We start from the raw sequence: 23,611 nt of genomic DNA, 5'->3' as shown, positions 1-23,611 counted from the left end.
TCGTCTTTGACCCTGCCGTTGGGTCGAATGTGCTCTTCCCGTTGGATTGGTCAAATGTGAAAAAAAAAAGTGCTTTAAACATAATAATTATAATATATTATTAATCCCACTGTTTTTTAGCCCCACTTTGATGTTACTGCGTCATACATAACCTAGCCCAAACTGTTTCTTCTGGAATAGTAATTGTTTAGTATTACTAACATCCAACCATCCATCCACCCATCTTCTGAACCGCTTATCCTCACTAGGGTCGCGGGGGTGCTGAAGCCTACCCCAGCCGACTTTAGGCAGGCAAGAGGCGGGGTACGCCTTGAATTGGTTGCCAGCCATTCGCATTGAACATTTCCACAAATGATAACTGTATTGTCTTTTATACATGTAAAGGCTGGCGTAACTCGACTCTTGTACTTAACTGTTCCACTTCACCATAAAGGAAGCAGTCAGCAGCTGAATGAAATAAGTGCAATCGAAGAAAAATGGCGACTTCGACGAGACAGATTTTCTCAAACCAATGGTTGTGTACCTGTACCAATGGCTGGGTTGTGAAATCAATGCATTGTGTTGTGGGCATCTCTTTAATAATTGACTCTAATTTTGATCCAATGTTGGTTCAAATTACCTAAACCTCTCACCAAACTATGCCAAACCCAGTTGAGTTACAAGTTTGACCCAGCATTTTTTAGTGCATATGTACCAGGCCTTAGTGAAGGAATTGCCGATCGTGGATGATGACGGCCGATCTATCATCAGCAGGCAAACTCTGGAGCTTCAGTGAACACGACGCAAGCTGGGTCGATACAGACGGTTGCCAGCGAGCGGCCGCCGCAGCGTAGCCGAATTTTGGCACCGTTATGCACTCACGCCAATGGATCCAATGGCTTGCCATCCAAAGGCACTTTTGGAGGTACGGTAACCCTAACCTGATGACGGTAGTCTTTAAAACAGCTAAACTGAAAAAAATCAAATAAACTGAGCCAAAGGGACCAGGATGGAAGTTCCTTATGTGACACGATGTGAACCTTGACTTAAACCGAGCATAGTTCAAACAGCTAGCGTCACACTTCGCCAGACGCCATAGATGCTGTCACAGTGCTTGTATCCAGTCACCATCCAGTCATGTTGCCATCCAGCAATATATGCATCAATAAATGCAGGACTCAGTCATACATTCCAAACATCAAATACTGCCTTGTGATATCGCTCGCAGTGTTGTTTGCCTTGTTTACTGCTTTTTTTCCACATCCGCCAGTCTGTCTGTCACGCTTTGTGGTAAAACTGTGTATTTCAAAAGAGATCATTTGCACGATTCAAGCACAAGACCATTTCAAAATGATGACTTTGCCTTGAAGCTCACTCACACCACAACCCCGCCTTCTGTTTGCCGCCAGTGATTGAGAGTGTTGTGTGACTATTAGGCCCTGCTCGCCATCAGCTGCTCAGACCGAGCATAAAGTTTGGTTTCTGCTTGAGATTTAAGGACAAACATTTCCTTCCACCGGTTCCATCTTCCTTCTCTCCACACTTGTCGTCCTTGAGCGCTTCTCCTTTTCCTCTCTCTCTCCTCTTGCTCGTTCATTATTTAGCATCTGTCGAGTTTAGAACAGGAGGGAAACCTTGTCATGCGAACTGTCTGACGTCGGAAACAAATACAAGGTGGAATCCGGACGGAGCCGCACACTTGGGGATGCTGACGCACGTCCTCGTCGCGGCATCCCGCTTTATATGAACACGCCGGCCACATACACACATTCCTGACACTTTCAGATCGCATTAGTTAATGTGGAAAGACGTCTGGACTGAATTACCACTACACCTAATGACTATTTCATGTCAGGAGGAGAGGAAAAGGAGAGTGGAGGAAGAGAGGCCAGTCACTAAACACACGGAAGAATTTCCTCTTCACTTGTGTCCTCTCTGTGTCCTTGCTCGATGCAACTCGTTCTCCTGGCCTTTAGTAAGGAATCTCATTCAGACCAAATTTGAGCTTTCAAAGTCAGCAAAGGCCCAATTATCTGATGTCTATTCAAGATTATCTCGAGTGATTATCCTCGAGTTATTTTTCCTCCCTGATTTGCACAGAAAACAGTCTGGCCAAGAACTGTTTAAATTGCAAATCCTTGTGTGGTCAACAAGTGATTGAAATTGCTTTTTGTTTTGCATTTTTGCAGGGCTTTCTATAATGTGTGGAAAGAAGAAAAATGGGGAGATGACAATAGAACTGGTTCTAATGTGAAGCGAATCACAATCCCTAACACGGATGCATTTTATTGTTTTACCTTTTTCTTTGAGACACTTTATTGAACATTGCCAGTACAGTTAATAAAGGTTTTGTGATTATTTCTTGTGCAAAAACAAACAACAAATCGCAGATTTACCATGTAGGACTCTTATATTTGATTTCAGCGTTGAAATTACATTCAGTCCTTGGATACAACTGGGCTATCATAAAACTACAGATACGCCTGATTATTTACGGAATAGATGTAGCCTAGTGTACTCTAGTACTCGGTGACCATTGTACAGCCATAAACTGCCAATTTTATTGAGTCTCCTGGTTCTAATGTGAGAGGAGTCGGGGGCATAGCGTAAAGTACAAATGAGATCCCAATTGGGACCGCTGTTGGGTTTATGCTCGATGCTTCACCTGCTTTAAGAGGGATCTTGCTTACGCAAGCACTCAACACCCGACTCTTCAGAATGACATGAGCACGGGGGTTACGGCACTCTGTTAAACCTCTGCAAAGTACCACGTGTGACATGATGGGCACGAACACATTAACGGGGAATCCGAAAAGCCCACAGTGTGGTTCAAGTGCTCTGCTGTGTGATATGCTAATGACAGATCTCACTGACATTGAGAGGCAATTTTGCCATCTGCGCATTATTAAGTCAGTTGTACTGCATATGTGTCTGTTGGGGGAAACGGGCAGGATGGACAAGCTTTGGCCTTTTGTGACACATGCGCACTGCTTTAATAAAGGGTGAGGCGAGAAGAAGAATAGTCACAGGAAGTTGGTGGTAGGAAGAAGTAAATACTTCATTTTACACTTGTATGACAGTTGTGAATGTTAAAAAGGTGACAATGTTTCAATGACTTTCGACGCTTGGAGGCCCTCTAAGAATTTGAACATCTGGATTTCAAATAGAATTGACGAAGGTTTTACAGTGGTGGCCTTTTCGGCCCTGGAACAATGATTTCCTATGTAGATCATATTCAAACATTACAAGATATTGAAGCATACTCCCGTCATTGATTCAGATTATTTATTCCAGTAACCTTGTACACAATTGCACGTATTGACGTGGCAACGTAGGGGCGATAGAGCGTTGCATTATTTGACTTTGTTCTCCTCTACGAGCTTCCCCTTGGAGAAGTATGCCGGATGTTCGATGCAATGACGGATGGTATGTAAACATATGGGCTATAGGAAGACCGTTTGAAGGCCCCTCGCCCACATGAGACCGAGCAAATTCTCTTTACCACTTCATAGTCAGTGGTCGCATGACAGACTGCCATCTCTACATTTGGCAATTCAAAACATATTTCCCTGTGCATTTCTTCTTTCAACAATCCAGGACGTTGAGTGACTCGAAAGGATTCGCAAGTTGGGAAGGAAATCAACACGACTGTCAAATGGCCTGTTCATCTTTTTGATTCATCTCAAATAGGTCGAGGTGAGCTCATTACATTGTGAACTTACAACTCGAAGTCTGCTGCCTGGTTATTTTTCTGTTGTGCCGAGATCCGTTTTGGGGCAATAGTAGCTCAGCATGTAAGGACTTTAAAAGTCTCGTAAGATTTGTCTTGAGAACCGGAATATCAAAGATTGAAATTACCTGTGGACGGGGAGAACAAAATAAATAAATAAAATAAAAAATGAAAAAAGCGCAAGACTCCCGACAGACCAAACGATGGAAACTAGGACTTGTACGTCAGAAATCATCATCAGAATCATCAGAATCATCTTTATTTGCCAAGTATGTCCAAACAACACACAAGGAATTTGTCTCCGGTAGTTGGAGCCGCTCCAGTACGACAACAGACAGTCAATGGACAGAGAACACTTTGGAGACATAAAGGCATTGACAAAAAAAAAAAAACAGTCACTGAGCAATAAAGGGTTGCTAGTTATCTGGTAATGCCGGTACAATTTTTTAGATGCAGAGTTCTCCGGCACTTAGAGCAGTTCGAATGACTAATATTGCAATAGTCCGGTGCAACGACCGTTGTGCAAAGGGCGCCGAGACTTCAAGGAGTGGATGCGGTTTAAAGTGACGAGTCGTGCGATCATCTGGGACAATGTCGATTGTGCAAATGTTGCAGATACTCCTCAATCGGTGTGCAAATGGAGCAGACGCTACTGTGGCATGAGTGGCCAGTATCGGTCAACAACAGATATGCAAATAGTGCAGCGTGGCGAGACTACTACAGCGAGTGCACGAGTAATATATCATTGGCCCCACAGAAATGTGACAGCTAACTCAAGACAAAAAAATTGCCAGCATGTTGCAATGGACTTGTAGGTTAGCTGTTTTAAGAAGTTGATTGCAAGAGGGAAGAAGCTGTTGGAACGTCTGCTCGTTCTAGTTTGCATTGATCGGCAGCGCCTACCTGAGGGAAGGAGCCGGAAGAGCTGGTGACCGAGGTCTCTACCCTTGTGTATTTAGATTTGCGCTGGACTGGGTTTTTTTTTTGGGGGGGGGAGTGTAATTAGCGAAAAATGGTGAAAAGAAATATGGATTTTCTTGACTTTATGAAAGTGTTTCCACAACGCAGAACAAGCACTTCTACTTAAGTCAATTTGCAGTCTTGGTTGTCCTCTACATTTCTTGTTTCTCAAGATTCTGATTGATTGATTTTTTCATTCACACTGTATGAGTAAAGTCAGAGATAGCGATTGCTCACACCGTACATTCCGCTCTGTAACGCGTGCTACAAACAGATAAAGAAGAAGCAATGTTACAGCCAATTGTTGACTCTCACGTTAAATGCATGAACAAAAATGAAATGTCTTTATTTTATCATTCATGCCTTAACCTGTGCCCAAAACTCCAAGGACGAGACATAAGAGGATGAAAACTTACAATATTCGACCTTCATAAGATGACTTCAGCATGTGTTTTGTCCTCTAAAAAAAATCTGAATAATATTTGAGTTGTAATTCTGCTTGACTGTGCAAAATGACAAAATTCTTTCACCCAGAAAAGTGGGGGTGACGCGGCACCCTCATACTGCACGGATGTTAAACCCTGACATGTACAGCAGGGTTGAGATCATACTTGTTTTTGTATGTTTGAAGTTTTTACATCAAGACACAAAACAACACGTTATAAAGAAGGTGAAAGTTGTAAATTGCCAAACTTTCAGTTGACCTTAAGGCAGATCTACCTTTTTTGTTTTTTTTTTACTCGGACAAACAATTATGAATTGAAATGAACATTAAAAACACATTTTGGCAATATAACGTGATTTCTTTACTGTGCAGAGTCAGAAGGCAACCGATAGAAGTTCCGCAAGTTGTTGTTGTTCACCGGTTGCGTATTCAGCAACAAAAGAGAGCGACTCGTTGAGCTGGATGCACACCTAAACGACTGGTGCCATTACTGGATTATTTGACAGTGTGCATTTGAAGTTGAAAAGGTAAGAAAAAAAAACCACCCCCTCTTTCCACAAGACCAAACCCAAAGTGCTCCCCCAACTCAGCGTATCGTGAGTAGCTTGTCTAGCACGTGTCAAATGTGTTTTCCACAAGACCGGTCCAAGCCTCCGACCCAAATTCTTTATCTGCGCATCTGAAAATGTCATCTTGCTCATGCTCGCCGAAGCCGCTGCTGTTACAAACGATACCTCACATGCTTCCTGTCCTGCAACTGAACCCCTGAAGCCGTCTTGCGCTGTGTGTGCATATGTTCGTTTGGGGGTACATAACCTGCTACTGCAACATTGCGACTAGCGCACATGCAGCCACTCCCAATTTAGACACAGCATTCATTACAATCTGTCATTGTACTTTGTATGCTAGTTATTGGGATGAAACCTCACTCATGCATGCACAAGAAAAACCCACACACGCACACTCCACCGCGCAGTGAGGCGCGCCCATCCCCATCCCAAGGTGCAGTTTGTGGAGGAGGAGAAGGCACTCTGAAGGTGAACCCCAAAGGATTCGGTTTATGCGTGTGTCTCCTTTCATGCTTATGCTGGAGTGAGCATATTGCCAACTGGCTGCGGAAAACAACGAGAAGCACAATACTTCGAAAGCTACCCGTTCGAATACGTTTCCACATACTGTAATCCAAATGTGTGGGGATTTTCTTTTCTTCTTCTTCTTATACAGGGTGGATGAAATGGCGGGAGACGCTAATTTTAATGAGAGGGGGGATTGAAAAGAAGGATGGATGTAGCTTTTATTCAGGGGAAGGGAAGCCAAATTGGAAATGTGGCATGATCCCACCCCCTCCTGGGACCCCTGAGTCAATTAGCCCGCCTGCTGGAGCTGCCAAGAGGCTGAGTAGTGGCGAAGAGAAGGCGGAGGGGGTGGGATGCTGCTGCTAACGGTAGCGCTCTCAGCGACTGGCATTTTAAGCATCTTTTTTTTTACTTTTATCATCTTAACATAATTCAAATTAGTGTAATGCAGATGGACCATCTCATCCAAATATGGACTTCTTTTTTTCCCAATTTGTTTTCGCACGACGTGTGGGCAAACTTTTCAATGGGCTGCGTTGTTGTTCTGGCAAAAAGCGATGAGGCAAATAAGATACCAGGTGTGTCAGAGAAGTTGCAGAACTTATGGCACCACGCAGGCAGAAAAACTCATCGGAAATTGCACGCACACGGCGAGCTATCTGCTGCGCAAACGGTCTCGAATGACCTTTTGTTCCGCAGATAGCTCCGGTGTGCGGCAGGCTTTAAACCTCAGTGAAATGAAAACGTCATGAATGTTGGTTCGGATAGAGACGCGACGACAGACACGATGCTGGAAAGGCTTCACTCGTGCACAAATCGTCATCATTCCAATCGCAATACAAACCTTTTTTGCTCTTTTTCCCTCGACGAGCCTCAAATGTTTCAGGACATCAGGTGGGGTTTGTCATTCGACACGTTCGGCACCAACAATGTCAATCTTTATCTGTTCACACTCATTCTTGTTCGTGTCCCTTTACTGCTTTCAAAACGTTTCGGCAGACTGGCAAGAAGGTCCACTTCCAACCGCACGGGTTTATCTTAATAATGGCCATTACATAGTTTATGCTCGTCTCACGTTGTAAAGATAAGGAACGAGGTTAAAAACGTGTTCCAAACATTTCCTTCATTCTCCAAGGTTGGGTGTGTTTGCTTTACGAAAAACAAAATACTGACGCTCGGCTCGTCAGAACTGAGTTGCGTCTTCAAACGAAGCAAATGGTGGCGAAGGTTTGTAGAGGAAGTTTTGGAGAGGAAGTTGGGCAACCACAATTTCCCCCAAAACATCTGAGTTGGCTATTGGGGGGGTTTTGGTTATTGAGAAGGGATGCGGGCCAAAGGTCAGAAAGAAAAGAGGAGACTGTAACGACCTCATGCACCCCGTCAAACATTATTAGCACCATTTTGGTCTTTGTGGTGGTTTTTTTTCGGGGATACATAAATGTCCCTTCCGCGGGGACGTGTGTGCGCGCGCCATGGTGGCAAAGGATGGCAGGTGACTTGAGTGACAGGCTAGTTGGGGGTGAGGAGGATTCGGAGGCAGAAGCACGTCCCACCTTATCTGACAGGCACACTGCAGAACAGCAAAATCCCTCGCATAAGCCCCTGGAGCTCCCCTATGGGACATGGCGCGCCTGTGTGTGTGTGTGTGTGTGTGTGTGTGTGCGCACTCTAGAACAGACAGTTACTGCAACTCTACGGGTGCTTGCTTATGTGTAACATTAAGTATGTGTGCGTGTGCGCTTTCGTGACAGGGGGAGTGAGAATCTCGTTACTTTCCCATCTCAGTGTAGCGCTCCCTAATTCCTCCTCACCTTCAACAGCACACCACGGCTCAAGGGGATACGACCGGACGGCGCAGCGCTCTCCCCGCTTACGCGCACACAAACACACGCACGCACGCACGCGAACACACGGTATTGTCGCCGCATGTTCACATGTCCTTTGGGTTTCGCAACAATGCTTTGTGGGGGATTACTGCACTCGGAATTTGTTTGGATAAATGATCGACAGAATGTGTCCATTCAAATATTGGTTGTACATACTGTAGATCTTCTTTAATAACATATACCGGATGTCTTCAAACATCCCCCATTCACCTCGCTCTGAACATGAGCAAAGACTCACGACCAAGCGGATCGCCCTTCAATGGATTGTGAGCATTAAAGATGAGTGGCACAAATTAGAAATCTGATTGGTTCTAGGAACCGTCCCATTGCTAATTAAGTTACATGGGCTCACATTACTGATTGTGAAGGCCCGAGGCAAACGATCTCGACATCAGCACTTCGGGCTCTATTTTCGTGATTGGCGTAAATCCGGCAGGATGCGTGGCGTAACTGCCCGGAAGCGGGTTAAACCCGGTGTCGGTCATTTCGTGGAGCGGCGAACCCCGGCGCACTTAAAAGAGCGAGGTCTGCGCCGCTCTCGGCGTGATCACAGCCGACTTGGATCCTGGCCACTCAAAGCGGCTCCTTTCATTCCCTTTAAATGCGCCGCGCTCGAAGCGCACTGGCAGTCTTTGACATGACCGAAGAGGAAACTGAAGAGGAAACAAAGTGTGTTTGTACGGAACCGCTTCCGGATTACGTCAAGGACATCGCAAATACTGTATCCGCGCTGTAACGTGGACTTGGAATGAACTTGGAGACCGCCCCGCAGTAATACTGCGTAGCTTGCCTTCAAGGAACACATCCATCTTTTCTCTGTGAAAACTCCGCTGATGGTGACGAAAGATTGGCCAGTGTGTCCTCAGCCTAACCTTAACCTCAGGCCAATCCGCAATCTTAAATTATTTTCCTATCTGGTGACAAGAGGCCACTCTGTTATTAACTAGGCTGACCCTCCGCCACATCCGTGAAGACACAAGTGAATGAATTTCCCCAGGTGCGACTATGCCGATAAATCAGTTGGAATTAAGGTACTATTGCGGAGTTTTAAGGCAGTGGTGTTATCAAAATTTCACAGTTGAATATGTATGTTTTGGCATCCGCACCGGATGGGGTGGGAGACACTCGTGATGTATTTTATGGATTTATGATCTTCGCACGTCTTTGCACCTCATGCAATTTGCAACATTCCCGTTGGTGTGTTTTTGTGGAGCACCTCCCTAAAGCGATCACATCTCCAGCGCAACGTTTTGCACATCAGTTAGAGTGTTATCTACACTCGTCACCCAAAATATGCTTCTTCTGTGTCCCTTTCCGTGACCCGAAGTTCAACCCATTTGTTATCATAATATCCCAGGTGCGTCGCTTATTTACACATATCATATGACGTCGTCCAAATATGACACCCGTTATCTCGACTCGAGAGTCTTGCAGGCTACGCATTAACTAAGATTAAAAGTGACACTGGACAGCACACTTTATTGTTATTTTATAGAAATAGGATTGTGCAAAAGTCTTAGCTCACCACTAGCTTTGTTTATACTGTATTAGGACAATTTCTCACAGCAGGTTTACACAAATTGATACAAAACGACGACTGGTGCATGAAGGAACGACCAATTACAATTCCAAAACCGATCACGCGTCAATGTATTTCGGTGACGATACATCTGGATACGTCACGGTATATTGGGCTCCGAACTCCGGTTGTTTTCTCTCTTGCGTGGTCACGGCAAGAATTCTTTTCCAGCTCCACTTTTGCAACCTCCACCTGGGATATTTCCTTCTTGTCAGCAGCACTCCACTCTGCCACTCGGCCACTCTAACCCCAGCACGCAATAATACATTCATCGTGAAATTGCTTCGGCCACGTTGCGCAAAACTCACCAAGAGATCATTGGCTGCGACTGCTCTCGTTTGAATGGAATTCTAGCTCACTTTCTCCCTTGGTATTTTACATTTTAGTTTGAACACTGCAAACACTTTGAGTAGTATAAACGATATTTGTCTCTTTCCTAGTCAGGTAGCCCAAACTCATAAACACACAGTCATTAACTTCCTGTTTTATGTAGCATGCTAAAATGCTAAAGCGCGTTGCACAAAGGCGGTTTCATTTTTTTATTTGTGTTGAAAGTGGCTCATTCAAAATGTCACTACATTGTTGATTACCTAAAAAAAGAGGAAAATAATTGGCAGTTCATTTTTAAGTGAAATGTCTTATTTTCTCTCACGTATTCATAATTGCTCTTCAAACAAGCAAAAATATATGTTATCCGATTACGCAATTCTTGGATGGAATTTTCAGTGGGATACTAAAATATTCGATAGACGCATCCCTACAGGAAATGTTACGAACATTTGAATGCAATTTGGAAATTACAATCATTGAATTGAATTTTTACAGTGATTTATCCTCCTAAGTACTTGAAAGAAGTAGCTTTATTTCATACATACTGACCATACACACATTTGCCGTCATTTCTTTTTTTTTTCTTTTTGTATCCAGTATTCCAGTGTTCGGTGGACATGATCAAATTTTACTTCAAAATAATATGAACAGATTTGCCATATATTTTGTTGAATGATAGAATTGTGTGTAGTGCATAGGATTCAAAAAATGCATGGACACAAGAATGAATAAAAGAACCCAATGAAAGTTTGATGCACGAACAGCCTTTTGCTTTTTATTTGACTGAGAGAACAACCTCGACTCTCATCTGTCCCCTCTGGCTGCGCAGAAGAAAAAAAAAAGTCCATATTTCAACACGGCAGACACACTTATTAAATATTTCAAACAAAGGGAACCTGCCATTGTTTCTCTCTCTCTCTCTCTCTCTCTCTCTCTCGCTCACTCAAGATGAGCTATTTAGCCTGCGCGTATCTCCAAGAATAATTTAAAGTACCATACTTGAAAGTACCATGCACAAAAAAAAAAAAGGTTTTGTCATCCAAACGTGTGTGGCCAGTTTGACCGCTGACGAGGCGAGACTTAGGGAAGAAGGTTAATGGGTTTTCACAGCGAGGAAGCGGTTGAGATGGGGGTTAATAGCTTTTAGGGTGTGGCGGTGGACCACTGACAGTCATGAACTCAAACATAAAGTTACCTTCGCGGTCTTGCCGAGCAATCAGCAGAGGCACCTTGAACTCACACAGCAGGGTTAAAGAAATGTCTACTTTGCAGCGGCAATGTGAACACAAGGTTCAGCACGTCAGACGAGCAGGTGCGCGACACTGCCTGTCCTCCAGAGATTACGTTCGATCGGCGGCCACAAACACTTCCGGCTACGTGCAATGACAGCCCGTTGTACTTTGACCTTGTTTTGATGATATGGTGTCATGGAGGATAACATTTTGATTTTTTCGATATTACCTTTGTCCCATAAATGCATCATTCTGGGACACTTTTCTGGCAAATATTCTGCATTCCGGAAAACATGAGCATTTCAAATTCCGCGGCCTGACTTGAAAAAGTACATTCGAACGTCACTTGAAGTCAGAGTTCCTATTCTACCAGTTATTGCAATGCAACGTGTCATTTAATCTTCCGATTACAATTTGATTACAGCATGAAGAGAATGTAAAATAACACAAATGCAACATACGCATTAGGTTTGTGGACAAGACTGTCGCAATTGTCAACAAAACAAAGAATGGCTTATCACGGTCATGATCCATGTTTTGTGTTTACAATAGATTACAATGCTTTAAGGTCAGAGCAGCTAAACTCCAAGTGAGCTACTTTCGACTGTCTGGCAGTCCCGAACGCAACATAAAGCCTCCTCCACTGCAAGCAACACCAATCCTCGAAACACGATACGGTGGAACCTCAATTTAACGGACCCAGAAACAACGGACTTCGGATTTAACGGACAGAAAACAGTGTCCAGTTGGAACTCAAAACGCCGCGTCGCCCCGGGTTGCGCCGCCGTCACCACAGGTACGAGTAGATCCTGCTGACCGCCGTGCTTACATGACAGCCGTGTTGGTAGGGGCGACGCGCCAATCAAAAGCAATGCATGGACATAAGCTTAACGTGCTCAAAAGGGGCGTGACGTATCTACCTAGTCATATCTTTGGCTGTTGTTTTCTCAAGCACTCATGTCTTGTTTCTCGAACGTGCTATACTGATTTCCATCCAGTATACAGTTGTTGTTTTTTTGTCAAGCCATTTTGTAAGGCATCCGATCGTAACGCAGGGGGGGGGAAAGAAAGCGCGCTCGCCTCGCAGCTCATGAAAGAGACTCTCGACTTGCCACCGCAACACTTTTCTTCCACCAGCCGCATGCCATTATCACCCCTCCAAAGCGCCAGTGATCAACGGCAGTAATTGAAAGTGACAGCAATGTCTAATAGTAAGTTTGGATGAACTTTACAAGCTTTTTATTTTTACAATCATTTTGTGCTGTACTGGGTGTTTGCAAGCCACAAAAGAAGTACAAAGCTAATTATTTTGGGGGGATTGTACCGGTTGTTTTTATGTTGTTTGTGTTCAAATTATCGGACAAACGGCTTTAACGGATGGAACTCGCCCCCCCCCCCCCCTCAGTCTGTTAAATCGAGGCCGGGTACACCTCCATAGTCCAATGAGACGCAACAAAACACCAACGCAATGTTTGGACGAGGTGTATTGAATTTTGTCAGTCCCAAAAGGAGATGTCTCCACTCAAGTGGGTCAACCTCAACACGTACAATTGCAGGCCGCTGCTGCTAATGTGGGCTCATGTGGTATGATAATGGAAGGGTTACAATGCAGGTCAAAGTGGTTTTGGGTGGGGAATGTTACAAAGGCCAGCAAGACCTGGGATTGCAGGTCTGAATAGGTGAGATGACAGACAAAACGCACACCTGCAAACCCTCCCACAGGGGAAAAACAAACTAAGGATGGAAAAAGATGCCGATGAAAAACATGAAGCTTTGAAAAGTCCGATAAAAAGTAGCGATCGCCGTCATTTTAAGACGGAGATAACCAACAAGGGGGGGCAGAGAGGCTGAGGTTGAGGTTGGAGAACAAATAATACCATAAACTCATGCTGACCAATGAAAAGCATGTAGAGCGATGCCTTGAGATAGAGGGTTCCTTTCCTTCCGCGACCAAGCTTGTAACTTAAAACAATGATATAATATAATAAATCACGTTCCCCATTGAAATGAAGGGAAACTTCATTCATCCATTGCAGCCAGCCAGAAAGAACAACAAATGTGTTTTTCTAATCAGGAAAATAACAATCTGTAATATTGTATTTTATATAAACATATAGTAATAACATGCGTAGAATGTAAAGAATTAAACAGCTTGTGCATTTTGCAAAAACAACAAAACACTGTTTTGGGGATAAAAAAAAGGCACATTGAAAAGCTTTGACACGTGAAAAACAATTTTGTTTTGTTTGTTTTTCACATGGAAATTAAGAGGAGAACGGAAGATACATCAAATAAAATCCAAAACAGCAATCGTGCATTTTTCAACATCCAACGCCACTCTCATAGTCAAAGTATGAAATGGCCAAGTTGTGCTCCCACTGAATTCATACGAAGCTGAATAGCTTGGAATCCCTCCATCACAAGAAGAGACGGAATCTTTTTTTCAAGGATGTCTAATGCGACTTATAAGGAAGCGTTGGACATGTGGAGCCATTCCGTCAGAGCAACAGAACGCACGTAGTGAACACACCGCTTGACCATCTCTGTCACAAACACACACACCAAACTTCCTCCATCAGTTACTCATTAGAGGCAGGTGGGTCGATAGAAGAGGGCAAAGTAAAGGTGCGCCTCACCTTTGTCACGAGCAGCTCCTCTGGCTTGCGTCCCGCCTGCGCCGTCAGCCGGTCCGACTCCCTCTGGCGGGTGCCGTCACGGCCAAATACTCCAGCAGGTAAAGGGACGGCAAAGGAGGGGCTGCACCCTAAATCTGCTCTTAAACTCTCGACGATGCTCTTCTTTCAGAATCCTGCTGGTATTTTTTTACAGCTGCGTAGTTTAGTGTCTGCGTGCGAGTCGACACAACTCCGGGGCTCCCGGGATTCCCGAAGTCCTGCGCTGGAAGAGCAAGTGTGCTTTCGCTGCGCTCTGTCCTTCCTCTCGGTGAGGAGAGGGGGTGGGACGCCACACGACACAGGAGCGGCTTCTTTCTCCCTTTTCCTCCACCTTTTTTTCTTTTTTTTTCCCCTTGCTCTCATCCAAAATCCCATTCCCGGTGTTCTGAATTGAATCACACAACAATGATGTAGGGAGATGTTTTTGTTTTTCGGGGACAGGAAAATGACAACAAAGCCCATAAAAGGCCCCAACATTATTTTGAAAACACTCAAATGCATGCCAGGCAAATAGCTGGCGATGACAGATGTAAAGAAAGTAAAGAATTGGATTCAAATGAGACATGCTTAGCATTTAAAACACTTCGCAGTTGTTTTGATAACATGTCTGTGAAATGCATTCATACCAATACATACATACAGGACATTTTAAACTTCCTGTTTCTTTTCTCACCGAAATTTGATGTCACACGTTCTTCCTAGTGGCAACAGTCGAAGCGTTCTTCGATGGCACCGCAAAAAGTAAACAAACCCTAACAATTGAGGAAACGGGTTAAACGGCTTCAATGAAGGATTCGGCGGCACGGGAAGTCTTCGCCTCGACCGCCGTGATTCGGGTGCTTGCGGTGTGCGTCGAAAAGAAGATGCTCTGTGAGGTTCGCTGCTTGGAAGGCAGACCCAACGGTGACCAAAATTTACATTTCAACAGGCCACTTGATTGACATGGTGGAAATTCAAGCATACTTAATATGATTATTCAGTGACTGGCCAACCAATTCAGGAGATAAATGACATTCTTACACCTTGGTCATGGTTGATGTTGCCTCAATCATCGTTTGTAAATGAGCCTAGCCTACCATTGAGCAGTTTTTTTTCGGTGACTGATGTTGTTTGACTCACAATCTGTTAAGCTATGGTACATGTTCTATGTCCTTGTGAACTAGCCGAGAAGGCTATGAAAACAAGTTTTTGTCATTTGTTGATTTGTCAGATCGACAACTTTCTCACATTCTGCCGCCCAGAAGTATTCTGGTGCCCGTTGTTTACAAACTTATGTCCTCCAAGACTTCAGACTTTTCCACAACAAGGAGGAAAATGAACCACTACAATGCGGTTACCAGATAAGCTAACAGCTCGCCTAGCTACGCATTCTTCTACTGCTCCATCTTGTATTTTCTGTAAGTCGGAATACCGTGTAGCGCACCGCTTCCTCTCGCTGGTCAGTCTCGGTGCTACGTTCGAGCTGTCGATGCTTTATTGTCAGTGGAGCGATCGTGAAACTCATTCGCTGCCATTGACGGCTGTTGATTTCAAATATCCATGCTAACATGGAGGCCTGGCAGTGATTAAGTGTCTGGTGTGCTGTTCACGAGTACACCAAACACTGAAAGCGTGTGTGGCATTATTTTTTGTCGTGCGGTCTCTCACATTTTCAAAATCTGTTAGATTTGAAGAATATGTATGTGATTACTGGGCTTTACATGGCTGTCATCAGCTTAAGTGGATAGCCGTTAACACGTAATGTCATTGCAATCTTATTTTTTAGAACATCCTGTCGTCGCTTCTCAAATGTTCCCATTTTCCAGCACCAAAATGCTCTTATTATGAAACAAGCAACAGTTTCTATAAAAATAGTCTTAGTATTAACAACCCCTCAGACTGGGATCCTTTAACTGCTCAACAAGGCATGAAAAGACTGTGACACACACACGTACAAACACACACCTCTTCGAGCTCCACTCCATTGGCGTCGCAGTCCAGAGGTGAAGTGGCTCCTTCGCTGTCATTGTGCGGCATGCAACACACAACAAATGTGGGTTGTGGGCAAATCTGATCCACCGTCCGTCGGTCGTCGTCTCCTTCAGACCTTCCTGGACTGTGAAACCTCAGACCTCGACGGATATCTTTCTGACTCAGATTTAGAGTTGAATTTCTCAGTGGAAAAAAAAAAATCATAATAATGGCAATAGAATTAATGGACTGCAAGACAATGACCTTTTGTCGAGCACGTCTATCTCAGAGTTCTGAGGTTCTGGGTTCAAATCTCAGTTTTGGCCTTCCTATGTGAGGTTTGCATGTTCTCTCTGTGCTTGCATTGGGTTTCTCCAAGGGTACTTACAAAAACATGCATGTTAGCTTCATTAAAGACTAAAAATTGCCCACCGATGAATGGCTGTTTTTCCCGTATGTGCCCTGCGATTGGCTAGCGACAAGTTTCGGGTGTATGCGGCTCCTCACCCAAATTCAGCTTGGAAAGGATCCAGCTCACCTGCCAATCGCGACTCTTTGGAGGACAAGCGCTGAAGAAAATAAATGGATGGAATTCATTGACTCCAGGGGAACGTTCACCATCATAACACCATATTGGCTGGTCTCCAGCCAATCACAGGTCACTTTTAAGTACTCTACAGGTATTGTTTTAAGTAGACTCTGACTGTAGCATAGTCAATTGTCATGCAAGTGCATAAAGACGTTAACCCATGAGTAGATGCTAATCCTCTAAAGAATAAAACTTGTATTGACACTTAGAGTCACTGATGGTGTAGCGGTCCACTCGCCTGACTTTGGCGCAGGCAGCGTGGGTTCAGTTCCCACTCCAGTGACGGTGTGAACGTGAGTGCGAACGGTCGCCCGTGCCCTGTGACTGACCGGCGACCAGTTCGGGGTGTAGGCCGCCTTTTGCCCGAAGTCAGCTGGGATAGGCTCTAGTTCTAGCGTCCCGCGACTCTAGCGGTGTTGAAAACGGATGGATGGATTGACAATGACCTTTAATGAGTAGCGTTTTGTGCGTTAGCTTAGGGATACGCACAAAAAGCTCAAGAAATCATGAAAAAAAACAAAATAATATGGACTTGCAAGTGACGGGAGAGAGCTAATGGCAGGTCTGCTTTGTTTTTGGGTCGGGTTCTGGATTTCTGTTTGACTTATGGACCGCGGAGTCCTGCAAAGCTTATGTCGAACTCCTTCCGCGGCGACGTAACCTGAATTTGTACCTAAGTCGCAGTGTGCCAGAGTCGATTAGTAACCTATGCTGAGGTATCATTGCAGTAAATGTTTGAATGAAAATCAATTCTAGGCCATAGATATAAAACAACTGAATGAATGAAAAACAGGTCGCTGCGTGTGTGCCCCGTGACGATATATCGACGCGTGTCAGGACCGTCGTAAACCGAGGAGCCCTGTAACATTCAAACGCTTGTCGTCAGAAGCTCCTCCTTCGCGCACTCTCGAAATGCGTTTGCTCGTAATGAATTCGTCAGTTATTGATTCGCAGCGAACCCTGTTTCCCGCCATTTTCATGAAACAAAGTAGGGAATGTCTTTGACTCTTAATGCTCTTCTGTCATGTTGTCAGGGGGCAGGCAGGCACGCACACGCACGCACGCACACGCGCGTACTTGAGCCTGCCCTTCTCTCCTCAGTCCTTGCTAACCTTTCCTCAAAGGAGCCTGTGGTTTTCTTCCTCTACGTTATCTGAAATGACTCATCCCCTTTCAATCCTTCCGTTAAATCGGTCTTTTCCGCCCATCTTCCCTTCGCCTTTAATAGTTTCGCATCATTTTACATCAGCTCATTGTTTTTCCCTGAAGCTTTTCACCTGCGGCCAGGCTGCAAAACCTATTGTGTGGTCTTTAATCTCCCTGTATTAGCAGCACATTTCACATTCCTTAAGCGAGCAATCCTCTCATCACTTTCATGAAAATATTCGTTATCGGGGCCACACTGAAAAGAAGACAAAAACATTTTGGGGATTGTAAATTGACTGCGTGGCGTATGATTTCCAAGACCGGTGTTTTCCCGTCCGAAAACACAAACATTTGAAACACCTCTTGAAGTGGAAGGGGTTTTTTTTCCATGTAAACAATGACAACCTTGACATAAAGAAAGGATATTCAGTGTAGGCATGACCAACTTTGCGGCGGAGCACAGCACCCATGATAAATTTGATAGCACTTCTCCAGCAAAGTGTACATTTAGCGCCGGGCGAGTTACGTCACAATTTGCGAATGGATTGCGGCTGCTCGGGCTAACGTGTCCGCTCGCACTGTTGTCGGCGCTTTCGCACGGCAACGGGACGGACTCGCACCCGGCGTGTTTGATTGAGAACTTGCCCAGCTGTTCATTTCGCATCCAGAAGATGAGGGCTTTGGTGGATTTGTGGATGAGGATTGAGCCAAAAATAACGGGAGTACATTGTTAAATACGTCAATGAAGTCCAAGCGAACTCAGTTTCGCTCCCGCTACCTTTTTAAAAACATTGTTTTGGCGTGCACGCAGGCCAGCGTAGGTTTTACCACCCCTGCGCCTTCTGTATGTGTTCAATACAGAAATGGACCCCGTAACTGAGACTGCGCCTTTTAATACGGTGCGCCCTATGGTCGTGGAAATGCGGTCTTTTTAGTTTCTTTTTTTTACTCCACCACTTTCGGTTGCTCTGTTGTCGAATTGATTCTTTTATTGAAATAATTTCTCATTTGTATTTTCTGGCTATCCCTTATATAGCAGCTCAGGCTTCAGGTCAACAGGCGCTCCCCTCCCTTAAACGAGCAAACAAACAACTGGGCTGCTTTACAAACTCATACATAGCAACTATATCAGATCAAATTGCAAAACTTTTGCTTCTCATTTTTTTGGAGTGTTTTTCAAAACGTGTAGTTGCAGCATAGATAGTTGCTCGTAATGCAAACTACTATGCAGCCTTTAAACCCATCTGCAACCCAAAGAATTCAAATGGGCAGCTGTTGCTCATCCAACACTTCTCAGCATTGACCAGTTGCTATTTCATCACAATAAAGCCGCCCTGGCTGCCAGATTTGGGGAAGTATGCAATATCACAATGCGCAAGAGCAATTGAAGTCTCGGCGCCCTTTGCACAATGCTCATCGGAATCAGAATCAGAATCAGAATCATTGCACCGGACTATTGTAATTCAGTAATCAGTAATTCGAACTGCTCTAAGTGCTAGAGGACAGTTGTCAATAATAATAATAATAATTTTTGCTCAGTGACTGTTTTTTTTTTTTTTGGTCAATATCTTTCTATCTCCAAAGTGTTCTCTGTCAATTGACCGTCTGTTGTCGTACTCGAGCGGCTCCAACGACCGGAGACAAATTCCTTGTGTGTTTTTTGGACATACTTGGCAAATAAAGATGATTGTCATTCTGATGAGTATCAATTACAATTCAGTAATGTCTTCAATTACCACAGGAGACGCTTAGTCTGTTTCTCTTGGTTGAATGTGAGACAAACAGCCACCGCGGCCGACGATCAGACCGGAAACGGAGCGCAGAAGCATGAACGCTAGCTTGCTTTCTTCTTCCAGTTTTTTTCTCTCTCTCTCTCTCTCTCTCTCTCTCTCCCGTTCCCCACACCGAGCAGAGTGATGCGTTCACAACCCCTCGGAATTAGCGGAGCTCGGCGCAACAGAACATATCTTGCTCTCACAACCCCTCAACAGCAACACACAACAACAAACACAAAGCGGTTCATCCAAATCTTATATTTTTGTGTATTTTTTAGTTGTATTGAAACAAGCGCCGCGTGTCACGCCGCGTGTGACAACCAGACACCGCATGAAAGGAAAGGAGCGGGGCCACCATCCTCCTGTATCCTGATTGGTTCAGTCTACCGCCTACATAAGAGATGCACCAATGGGCCGCCCCACTACCTTTGTGGAAGAGGTTGGGCCGGTTTCATAGTGTATTGTGATTGGTTCAATCCGCTGTCTCTATTGAAGATGAACCCACGTATGAGTGTGCAGTTTAACAGCTCAGCGCTGCGTCGCTATGTTGGCTTTGGACTCTGTGCTCCACTATCTGACCCCACCGAGTCTGCCAATCTCAGAGCCCTACTTTGTTTCTATGCCATTAGCGTTCCCGTCGTGTATTCAGGACCCAAACCGTGACGTGATTCATTGACCAGTAGCAGAACTTTAAAATCGATTCGAAAGCTGATCGGGAGCCAGTGTCGAGACTTTAGAACTGGAGTCGTATGTTCTGACCTCTTTGTCCTGGTCCGAACCCGAGCCGCAGCATTCGGCCGTTTAATAGCGAAATTAGAATGGGCATAGTGCAAACGCTTTCACGGTGACTCACGCCACGTTCAGAAAACATGGATTTGTTTTCGGCATAAGCATTGTTCGAAGAAGCGCCTGCGAGTGTTTCGGGAAAACGAAGACAAGCGCTAACTGGTGACACGATGGAGTAGAGCCATATTGGAAGCAATTTATTATTGCATTGATTTGTCTCCTTTCATTCCTATTCCTATCCATATTTCATGCCTTAAAGTAAAAAAATAAATAAATAACAACGTGTTATGATACACTTCAAAAGAGTTCACTCACACACACACATGAATGATTTATGTCCTGGGGATTCCGCTTCTGCTTCCCGCTTGACCAAAGCACTGACACTGCAGCGTAGCGCACGGGTGCGATAGTCCCTGCAAATATTCGAAGGAGGCTGTATTTATAGCCCGATATGATAGAAGGCCAATGCCACACCTGCAGTTGTTCCCTAAAAATGGAAGTAAGAATTAAAAGAAGATGAACACCATCCCTAATTGTCCCTTGGCGGGGACCACTCTCATGAAGCCATTAGAACTCATCCGCGCGCACACACGGCCAACAAGCGCATTTGAATCGCCACAGTGTTTGTAAGCGGATAAGAACGCATGTGGCGTGTTCGATTCACGAGCGTCTCCAATCGTTTTACAGCCCGGCGGAGCGCACAGCCGCATCGATTCTAAAACCACCTGACCTCGGGCCAGTGCGCGTGAGCGTGCGCGCGTGTCCGGAAACAGGCGCGTGTGTGCATTTGTGTGCACGCGTGGCAAACCCGAACCTTAATAATGCACGGAGTTGGTAAGGGCGTGTGTGTGTGTCTGGCTGCAAAAACGTTGGACTTTCCCAGAAAACGACGGCGTAGACCACGGGGCGTCCGCCACTTCGCAGACGGACGACAATGGCGCCAGTGTAGCCCGCTGGTTTTACTTCATTTATTTCTACACGGTGACCGATGAAGAAGTCTCGTGTTGTCTTTTAGCCGGACAAACAAAGAAGCCATTAAATGTCGGTGAACATCATCGAGCTCATCAAGGACTTTATTTTCATGTTTTGATCAACAAGTGGGGGAACTGATGCGACCAATGCAGGAGATTGCCGCGTGGCGCGTTCCGTTCTTCTTTCCACCGCCCCCTACTGGACTGGAGCAGCATAGATCAACTGACAAGTCATGACTTTCCGATCGAACAAATACTGTATTCCGTATTTGCGGACCTCACCGGATGCGGGGGCGGCGATTGGTCCAAAACGGAAGGGCCGTGTCTCACGTTTTGCTTTCGAGAACCGACATATACAGTGCTTGTTAAACGAAAAAGCTCTCAGTTACACTCCATGACATGGGAGACAGTGATCCATGAAAAGCCAACAAACTAAGTGAGAGAAAACGGAAAGAACGAAGCGAGAAGGACAAAGTGTTCCCTGTGCTCGGCTATGAATGCCAGACAGCTCTGGGACACTCTCCCAGGCCTGGAGGTCAACTGGATACCGGAACCAAGCCAGTGGTCCACTTCACAGCACAGAAATGAAGGATAGTGAAAATCCAGAGGAAGAAATTGCAGAATACTTCGAGACACTTCTCTCCGCTCCTCTGCCAGGAATTTAGAAGCGCAGATGTTATTCCCGAACAGCGACCAATTTCCACGAGTTTATTTCGACACGTGCTTTGATCATAGGGCTGGAAAGTATATTCGAGTATCTTGTCATACAATTTTCATCACGACCGTATTTAAGTGTCTTAAGTGGTTTTCCATTTAAAAAAAAGAATCACCAAAAATCAATAGTGCGTACATCATCCATAGGTATAAGGAACATTTCATTTATTTATTTATTTTAATTGTCACATTGTATAGACATATACCGGCACCTGGGTGGTGTGAACATCATTGTTTTACTTTCATTCCAATACATGTGCAAAGTCTAATGTTACAAATGTAACCATCGCACGGTAACTTTGCACTGCACACGAGAGAACCGCAACGTTCCGTCGTATCATCTGTTGCTATGCTACCGCATTGGGTTTAGCGTCTTCGTTTACTCGACGGCAGATTTATTTCGTGCACCCCCGCTTCACAGAGCGCATCTCCCAAGTTAAAAAAAAAAAGAAAGGAGACATTGTTTGGGGGGGGAAAAAAACCGAATTCGACCGGAGGTCCGGCAGACCAGCGGAACACATTCATCGGCGCTTAGTTTCGTAGGGGAATTTTGTCAACCCACCACCACGGTACTTTCATTCCAATGTTATCTACGATTTGTTCCAATGTTCCAAATGTTCCGACAGTATAATACTCACCAAGAATCACGAAGGCCTCGTGGGCGCCGCCATATCAGTGGAGGTAAACGGTCACAGAATGCATTTCCGAACGCACCCCACGACCTATCCGCGGTGGCCATTTACGAGATGGCAGGATTTTGGATTATACCGCCGCTTCATGGCGCACATCTCCCAAGTGAGGAAAAGGAAAAGTGACTCTCCTGCTTTGGAGAAGAAACCGATCCCCGTCGCTGTCAGAAGGCAACCGTGAAGCGCGGCGCTTCTCTGCGTGTTCTCAGAGGGAACATGTTTGGGATTTTCTCCATGTAATGTGTGCATCAGGGTTGTCCACACATACCGCTTGCATTTCCACATGCTCGAGACTGTTATGACACGACAGGCAGATAAGACCTGCGCTCACGGCCCAAATTCATTCGCACCGCCCCGTGGGAAACGAGCGCGTAGTTTGCGCGACTGCGTTGCGAGTCACATACCAAAACCCGCCGCACCGACGCCAACGTTACAGTGCATCCGAGTGTGCGGGTGAGTCCGACGCCGTGCAATTGTAAAGACTGAATTGCCGCAAACAAAGGATTCATTCAGGGAGGGTTTGGATTTTTCTTAGGCTTTTTGTAAAACCTAACCAAACGGATGGCCGCCGTAACGGATGGCTTCGCAATAGATGTCGTATTGGACAATACTTTTGTGCAGTTTTATGGTGGTGACAGTTTGCCCCAGGAATGAATGATTTCTAGTTTGGCATTGTCTGTGGACTCCACTGTGCACGGTCTTACATCCAACAAAAATAGGCCGATGGCAGACAACACCGTTCACTATGTTTGGAAAAAGACGACAGATAACACAGAGGCTTTCATCACTTTCGTTTTATCTTGAAACAATTGCCAAAAACCTCAGATAATGAACGTCACCTTTTTATTGAAGAGGAAGCTATGGCTTATTTAACTGAACTGACTCTGACGAGTGCAGAAATTGAGTAACGCGAGCCATGTTTTCCCATCGAGTTCGGTCTCTGTCAAACGTTGTACAGGGTCCCAAATGATCGGCCGCTCCCATCCAGCTTTCCATCATCGTTTGGTTTGGGCTAGTAAAGCCTGGCTTCCAACAAGCAAAACAAGTCATCAGGGGACACGTTTTCCAGCAGAAATACTGCCGCTCTGTACGACTTCAC

The 23,611-nt window shown here is 45.1% G+C and overlaps 1 protein-coding gene across 2 annotated transcripts in view; it reads right to left on the bottom strand.

The window, feature by feature from the left end:
• sema3b (sema domain, immunoglobulin domain (Ig), short basic domain, secreted, (semaphorin) 3B) overlaps positions 1-14,149 on the bottom strand; it is a 61,117-nt gene extending 46,968 nt beyond the window's left edge. For both annotated transcript variants that reach the window (XM_061670868.1, XM_061670897.1), the window contains exon 1: positions 13,854-14,149. The gene's annotated coding sequence lies outside the window, so the exon portion shown is untranslated. The remainder of the gene's footprint in view (positions 1-13,853) is intronic.
• Between the last annotated feature and the right edge of the window lie 9,462 nt (positions 14,150-23,611).

This window comes from Phycodurus eques, chromosome 1 (genome assembly GCF_024500275.1).
Source record: "Phycodurus eques isolate BA_2022a chromosome 1, UOR_Pequ_1.1, whole genome shotgun sequence".
In the NCBI taxonomy this organism is placed as follows: Eukaryota; Metazoa; Chordata; class Actinopteri; order Syngnathiformes; family Syngnathidae; genus Phycodurus; species Phycodurus eques.
The sequence above is the reverse complement of the archived record's forward strand: the minus strand, read 5'-3'. Positions and strand labels throughout refer to the sequence as shown.